Below are 8,643 nucleotides of genomic sequence, written 5' to 3' on the forward strand. Positions count from 1 at the left end.
GACAGAGAGAAACTTTCATCCCTTCTCTGCACATCCTAGGGAAGCTGTAAAGGCCACATACCTGTTTTATCTCGTCCCATGCGGGCCAGCTTTGAAGCAAGGTGTAAGACCACTGAAACAACCCCTGCCTTTCCATTGTGGGAAGGAAGAAGTTTACATCTTTCAACTTTCAAAAATAAAAGGTTAATTATGGCAAACAGCCTAAACTAAGCCCACATTCAGCTGGCTTGGTGTATTAATCACCTGGAGGTACAGCATCAGCATTTTCACATGATTGGCTACAGTTTGCCAGGAATGTTCAGAAGGAAAAGTCACCTCAGGACAGGGGTTGTCAGCTCTGTACTCTCCCAGATCAGGGCTACCCTGGGTGTCAGAGCAAGGACCATAAAGTAATTTAAGAAGAGTGGCTGTAGTATAGGATGTCATTACCAAAGTAACCTGCTGCATGGCAATCACAAGAAAATCTACAATGACATGAGAAAACCAACTTGTCACCCCAGTTGGGTCGGTGCTGCCTCTCTCTCTGACTGACTATCTTTAATAACCATAATGGTTTTGAGCTGTGGGTAGACAAACAACTGCACTCCACAAGGTAGCAGAGGTCCAGTAACCAGACCAGTCCTTCAGCCCCATCACCATGGCCATGGTTGCCCACAGGGCTCCTACCAACAAGCAAGTTGGTTTCTCTACCATAGGGACCCACACAAGTGAAAGAGGTTCTGATTGTCCTCATGGGCCACCAAGGATGTGTGGCTGGTTATTGATGGGGGGTGCGAGACACCCAGCTCTCCACACGGCTCAGCACAGGAACAGAGTTGCACTCCCCAGAGCAACTCGGCAGACCAGTCCCTCTAAATCCACTATAGGGATGCAGGGAAATAGGCAAGAATTACCAAAAGAACCCCCAGAAAGATGTTATTATTGACAAATAATAATTTGTACTAGTCTCACTGAGGATTGCATTTCACTTCATGTGTCAAAATGTGCCTTTGCTTGACTCTAGCAATGGCTATGACTTCAGAATATGTTTCCCAAAATCTTCACAGGGGGGTGCAGGTCTATTAGAGAAATACCTATTAAGACTGTTCAAAGTAAGTAAATACATTCTTTAACTCCTCTGATGGTAGGCATTAGTGGGTGGCTTGTTCTACAGAACAAACATGTCTCTGATTTCCTTCTCTCAGTTTTTTCTAATTCTCCACAGATGTTTGAAATTCTTCTGTAGAGTCTACATGGGCTGGAAAGCTGAGTAAGATTTATACCTTGCTTTGAATCTGAGACAACATCTATGAGTGTGCTTGAAGGAAAATGTGCATATAAGGCTCTTCAGGCAGTAACTGAATGGATAACGTTTTTCCATATAGCTTCTATTGCTTTTTCATACTCAAGACCTAACACTTGGAAAACTCATCTTTGTAAACTGCTTTCTGTGAAGGTAGGTATCATATAGTGTTTTATATAATGTTAGGCAAAAATTACCTTTAAGGATTGGGTCACTATGGTAACCGTTCTTATCTCAGAATCAAATAGCCGCTATAGTTGTAATTAAACAATATATGATTTCTATGAAGAATAATTCTGAATTATAATTCATTTTCTGTCACATGCTGGAGTTATTTTTATTGCCCCCAAAGGCATCAGGATTTGTTATAATTCAGCAATGCAAAACTTTATAGAGACTATAACCTACGTTGAATCTACTACCAGAAATTGCAGTCAATGACTTTTGACTTCAGTCTCTTAAATAGTTCAACAGACTCCAGCAAAACAACAGTAACATTTTTTGTGGAAAGTAGAAGATAAACAAGGTCTTCTGAAACTTGCATTTTGTCACAGCTAGACATGTATCCTGAGCCCAGTGGTGCACAGAGAGGGGCCCAGGTTTGCTGCTGTATGCAAGTGGGTGGGCCACAAATTCAGATTTTCCTTTGGCTTAAGGAGAAGCTTTATTTAGAAAAAAAAAAAAAGAAAAAAAAAAGAAGAAAAAATGAAGAAATTAAAAAAAAAAAAAAAAAGAAGAAGAAGAAGTACCTTCCTTGGGTACTTTTGCATATCACTTCTGTTCCCAGGACCAAGGTCATTCATGGAAATTTTGGTAGACTGCTGAGATACTGTCAACATTTATAGGTAAATCACTGTGACTGCCTTTAAAAACTATAACATGAGTAACAGGAGTATAATGCTCCACATGGCCTCAATCAAGACAAAAGTTGATTTTCAAATCAAGGGGAGCAAACCCATCCTTGTGATTAGGTGAGCTGCAGTAGCTGGCTCTGATGGGAGTTGTCCACAGGAAGGAGAGAAGCTCCCAGTGCTAATAGGAACCATTTCCAAAGGGGTAGCAGAAGGGTGGTCCCATTCCTTTCTCATTGTCCAGGGTCTGCACCAGGTCAGGAGACTTTTAGTAGGATTTTTTGGCACTCACCCCAATAATTCTTTTTGGGGGAGACCTGGAGTTTGTTTGTTCTTTTTGGAGCAAATATTCACCTATGTTCTATGTAAATAGTAAGAGAACTGTTTGCCTAAATATTTCTCTTTTTATTCTCTCTTTCCAAGAGGAAGGCAGGACAAACATTTATTTTCCTGTAAATTTTTGAGGCACTTGTTTCTCCATAGTACAGTTGTGAATCCCTGTGGACTCTTGAGGGTTTTCTCCTGGAAGTGGATTTACTGCTCAGTGACTGCAGTTATTATATCACGACATATAGAAAGCCTTTTTGGTGACTAAAATGAGAAGTTTGCCCTTCCTGGTCTGGAGAAGCAGACTCCTGCACTCCAGATGAGCAGTAATGTTAGCTTACTGAGCCATGAACTAATAATTTTTATACTTTCAGAGCTTTCTGGCCACCCATCCACCCCAGAGCTCTCAGCGGAGGAAGAGATACAAATCATCAAGTTGCCTGAAGACTTTTGGGAAAGGACCCTGTAAAAACCCCAAACCACAGTCCCCTAGAAGAGCCCAAATACATCGTTGGAGCCTGAGCACTGCACCCAGGACACGGGCAGTCCTGCCTGCAGCGGCACAGCTGCTGCCCTCATTTTGGTTCTGGCACAGGGATATTCTCAGCATCTCAGCCTTCCCACCACACTGGCTAACACTGTGGGCTTTCCAGGTGAATCTGTTGCCACCTTGATAAGCTAAATACTTAATAATGGCTATTAATAAAGCCGAGTGGTGAATGACTTCGTTAAGCCTGGGCTAATAAATAGCTTAATTAGCTGAAGCACAGCTCAACAAAGTGCAGTTCAGGGATGAGTCAGCTCTAGCATGCCATGTTGAGGGCAAGGGAGGGTGCTGACAGTGGGAGGGCTCTGAGGACCCCTGCTGTGGTGCTTCCCAGGCATGGAGGGATAGAGTGCTGGAGGGGAAGCATCAGAGAGATGTCCTTGGTGGGGGATAGCATCAGAGGAATGCCCTCGGAGAGTGGGGGTTTCCTGACCCTCCAGCTTGCCCTGGAACAGCTCAGGGACAGGACTAAGTGAAAGGCAGCTCCTGTAGCAGGGGAACTAAGCATTCTGGCCTTGAGGCATGTCTGTGGCTTTGGCCTGGGCATCAATCCCTTAGCTCCATTGGGTAGCAGCAGTAATTTGGCCTTTCCTCTGTAGGCTTTTCCCAGAGCATCCCTTCTGGTTTCTTTATTCTTCTTTGGCAGCTCACACTAATGGCTTTGTCTCCAAAACCCAGGCTGGTGGATGCTTTTTTTTCTTCTCTCTTCAGTTTTTAAAGTATGCAGCAATTCCCCTTTTCTTTAGAGCTGCTGTGAAAGTGTCCCAGCTGAGCTGTGGCTCAAGCTATGGGAAAATATCCTACTCCCAGCATGCCATCCCATCTCCCAGTGCAAGCAGGGTTTGCATTCATGATGGTTTTAATGTCAAGCAGTGCCTTCAAGTGGGATATCACTTGCAGAGGCTGGATCTCCTGCACTGCCATGAATTGTTAGCCTCCTCCACCACCCTTATCTTTCTAGTTTCATGAAGGCAGTTTCTTGCTGGCATAGCCCTACCCTTAGATTCAAGAAATGAGCTTATCTGTGTTGAGACTCAGGTCTACATTTTTAGTTTTCAAAGCTGGGTGTTTGCAGTGTGAAATCCTGCTTACCACCAAGGATGTGCTTCATAGCCAGGAAGGACCACAACTCCTCCCTTAACAAGCTGCTCCATGGACAGTAGAGTTGAGATATGCTGTGATGAGCAGGACAAAATGGTGTCTTAGTGCTGCAGCCTCAAAACAGAAAAAAAGGAGGCCGAAGCTCTTTACCCTTCCAACTTACTGAGAGCCAACCTCCCCTTCCCCACTCTCCCAGCAGCACTTGGGATCAGAAACACAAGAGCCCATCAGAAGGAGATTTGGGGGAGGAGGACTGCTCTGTAGCAGTGCAGCTTTGGCAGTCCTCATGCTGAACTCTGAGGAGCTCTTGGCAATCATAATTACTCAAGATAGTGGAGGCTATGCAATCAGAGCCATGCTAAGCTTGGAGGAGCCTACTTCAGTCTGAAGTGCGTTCGCATGCCCAGTACTGGAGAGCAGAAACCAGCATGACACACCCTCATGCCATGAAGTGAGAAACAAATCCTGCTGTTCAAGCTGGCTACCAGGATGAAGCGGCCCTCCATCTACTTCCTCAGCCTGAATTCATTTCCTCATCCTTTGCAGAGAGTAGGACATGATGGTCATTGCCCACGGGGTATCAGAAAGAAGGAAAGCAGAGACATTTGCTCACAAGACACAAATAGCACCTTGCCAAGGTAGGACCAGCCCATGATCTCTCTTCCAGCAAACAAAACATCAAGCAGACAAAAACTCTTCTGAAAGTCTAACATTCAGTCTAACTGCACTCATCCTCTACTCATCACTCTAAAGCTGAGATAATGTTTTTAAAGGACTTCCCTGTGCAGAAGCTCCTATTCTGCAACTTGCTGATGGAGCACCTCAAGGGACTGCGCCTTCACGCTGCTTTTTCTTCTCGAAGCAGCATCCTGCCACGGTGTGACTCTTTGGAGACTTCCCCTGGACGTGCCAGCGGGCTGGTTAAGGGGGTTGGAGGAGAAGAAAACCAGGCTGAAAGAGGTGACCAGGAGATCTAAGTAATGAAGTGCAACATCAGTAAGGTCAGCACCTCCTAGCAGAGGTCCTTCAACCAGATGTACTCATGGGTGAGAAAGGAGGTATGGATGTGTCAGTTCCTGATGCCTCCAATAGCTGTTATGTGCAAACAGATTTCTTGCACTGAAAGTTGCACTTCTGAATGACCAGAACAACCATTTATGGTTCCCTTTGCAAGTTTAGTTTTCGGGTGGGACACGTTTTGGTACCCTCTCCTCTGTCTATGCTCAAAGCCTGTTTGCAGTTTCATCCATCACTGTATCAGCTTTACAGACAAATCCCGGATTTCTGGTGCCAGAAAGTCTAGGCCATGGGCAGCTGGGTACTGTCTCTATGGCTGTGGTCATTAATGCACCTGTAACTTGCTCATTTTCAAATGGAGGATTTGCACCAGAAATCCTGGATGGATCACCAGTTGGTCTCATTGCATTTCTTTAGCTGATATAGTTCTCTCATCTGGGAAAGCCCATTCTCTGTGACCCTGTAATGTAAATGACACATTCAGGTCGGTTTATTTAGAGATCAGTCACACGTACAGGCCTCTTGCAGCATCTTTATTCAAATGCACACAGTCAAAAGTCTTTTCCCACTTGCTTTTAGTGAGGGAAATAATCATTGTAATCACCTTAGTGATGCTTCTGCTGAGGCTTAAAAAATTTATGGACTCTTGCTGTCTTTACCTCTGCCCAAATCTACTTTCCCCTGCTCTCACCAACACAAGTATCCTCTGCCTCTCTGCTGAACAAATGCAACAGGAAATGGAACCCTGAAGGGTTTCTTCAGGAGTGTGTTTTGCGGCACCCAGCAAAAAAACCAAAAAAACCCCAAACAACAACAACAAAACAAACCTGTTGCCCTGGGGATGCAAACGGTAATCAGAGCAAACCAGAAAATTGTGTGTCAGCTATTGCAAGGGCTGTTGCACCAGTGGCTGATGTTTAGCCCACCTGGTCTCCTGGAGCACAAGGCTGTATGCAGCTGGGAATTAGGAAATACAATAGTAGTTCCTGTAATATGGTGTAGGGTGTGTGTCTCACTCACAGATTGCCACCCCTGATTCACGCTGTGCTCCCTTTATGTTGAAAATTGCCCTTTCTCTTATCTAGGAGGAGGAAACAGTGGATGTTTCCGTGAGCTTTGCTTTTTGGTGAGCACAGTGTCGGTGCTGTTTTCAAGGCATTTAAAGCCCATCACAGCTACTTGATTTTGTCTGGTTAAATGGGGCAGAGTCACTGCTCAGGCCTCCTGCCTGTAAGGACTGGCCCAGCTCAGTTAGTGTTGGTGTTGCGGGGAGGGGGGGGTTGCCTTGGTTGTTTTGACTCATCAAGTTAGATAGAGAAAGCTTTGAGAGGAGTTTCTAGCAAGCAATAGGCCAAATGCTACAGTGGGTGATGGATTTAGCTCTGCTTATCTGCTGCCGCGTGCTCCTCTTATTTGGCCAGGTGACCTGGGTACTACAGCAGTGATGGTGAGACAGACAGAGAAACATATAAAAATGTTCATCCTCAGGAGCCAAGATGAATGAAGAAGAAATATCTGAAAAGAAATTATGCACAATCTCAGCTGCCCATTTATAAGGTGAGTGATAGGCTGATATTGCTGTGTGGTTGAGTACTTGCCATCTTCCAGGCAGGCTATTTCTATATTTGAATATGAGGACAGCAAAGGCAGGTGCTATCATTATATATGGGTAAGAAACCAAGGGATTTTCAGGATCTTTTTACTCATGTCTGAGCAACAACTTGTCACCACTCCAGCAAAGTTTGCAAGGAAACACGTCACAGCAGCTTTGCATTTACTTATCCAACAGCAGTCTGTTCTTTGATTTGAATTTTACTAGCTATTAAATGGGACTTATGGACTATCAGACTGCACATCTGACAGGTTGTAATGGGTTTTGTTTACAAAACTTGTTCCCCTTGTACAGCCAGGTGTAAAGGCAGTCAGGAATGGACCAGCTGGGCTGACTCTGCTGGCATTGGAAATGCTGTGCTGGTCCTCAGTGGCAGTGGAGCCTGTCTTCTTCCCTCTGCACCTTCCCTAAACCAAGCACTCAACCTTTGGATCATGTGAATACATTTTAGTTGGCTTTTTCTGAATGTTGGAGCATCCACAAGAGGCTTTTCATTTTACAGATTTTCAGCCATTATATAGGGAAAAAAGTTATCCTAAATCATATCTTGCCGGTGGCTACAGGAAACTACTTACCAGTCTGGTTCCCACCTCATGTAAGAAGGAATATGTGTGTAACTGTGTTTTACCACATCTCTGAAAAAGTGAGTTCTATTACAGTTGTTACTGCTGTTTTGTGAACAAGCTTTGGGCAAACAGCCTGGGAAAAACTGAGCATGTCAGAAACCCAAGGCTCTGACTCAATTGTTCATCCCAATTTATAAAATAATTTAGTAGAAAATAGTGTAAGAGTGGACTTAATCACATTGCTGAATTGAGACTTTTGGGTAAAGTCCCTGCTGGATTCAGTTCATCTTGAGCAGATATTCATCAGAGTTTGGACAAAGCCACTGACATTTTGTTAAAAGTATTTCATAAAGATGCTGTTGGTGATAACTTATTCACAATCACAGAGGCATTTTGGGAAACAGATGAGTCTCAACCAGTGTTGTTCTGGATAAGTCATACAGGAAAGGCAGGAAATTGGCTGATTTTGCTATTTTTAAGGCAGTCAGCCATGTTGATGTGAGTGGTCAACAGAGGAGAGCCAAGTGAAAGTCAGCCATGGTGGAGTCCATGATGGCCTGCTATTCATTTCAGTGGAAAACTGGCGGTAAAAGGAATCTGGTCATCATTAAGCTCCAGCAGCATTTATTCTAATTCTGTCAAGCTGACTCCTTAATTAAACAGTTACTTTATGGAGAGTTGGAGAAGTATTGGATGTGCACTAGTGACAGGTGGAGGCTGTCATCTGAATTCACTTATTTTTTCTTAATGCCGAGAAAACATTTTCCACCTCTGAGAGGTTCTTCTCCCAAAATCTACCAACCCCTCCCTGAGTAGACAAGACAAAAGCTGTGTGTGGAGGGGTGGCCCGTTCTTTTTCCTGTAGCCATTTGCTGCTGTACTCCAGCTATAGAGGACAATTTTGATTTCAGTTTCCAAACAGCACACAAGCATTTGTCTTTTCCTAAGGGACAATTTAATTCCTCTTGTGAACTCATTTTGGGTTATAATGTGACTGTAGTTCCATGCCTCTTATTAACCCAATATTGAAGGCAAGCATAATAAAGATGGGGGAAAAGAACTACAGTTTATTTTTTTTCCTTGCTTAAGGTCTTGTTTCCCTCTCCCCATGCCCAGGACTTTCTCTGGGTCTCAACCCAGCAGCCCCTCCATCTCACAGTTCTCTTCTAAAAGGATTGATATAAACCTCAGCTATACAAGAAATATGGTTGGTTGTGTCTTTGCATTGCTAAGATGTAGTGTTGGGTCTACATAACTTAAAGGCAAAGTTTTGGAAAGTCATCTCTATGGTTGGCAGTGAAAATACGATTGACCAGGCAGGACTAGGATTTCCCCTACAG

This window comes from Manacus vitellinus, unplaced genomic scaffold, assembly GCF_001715985.3.
Source record: "Manacus vitellinus isolate BGI_N305 unplaced genomic scaffold, ASM171598v3 scaffold_0_pilon, whole genome shotgun sequence".
Lineage (NCBI taxonomy): Eukaryota > Metazoa > Chordata > Aves > Passeriformes > Pipridae > Manacus > Manacus vitellinus.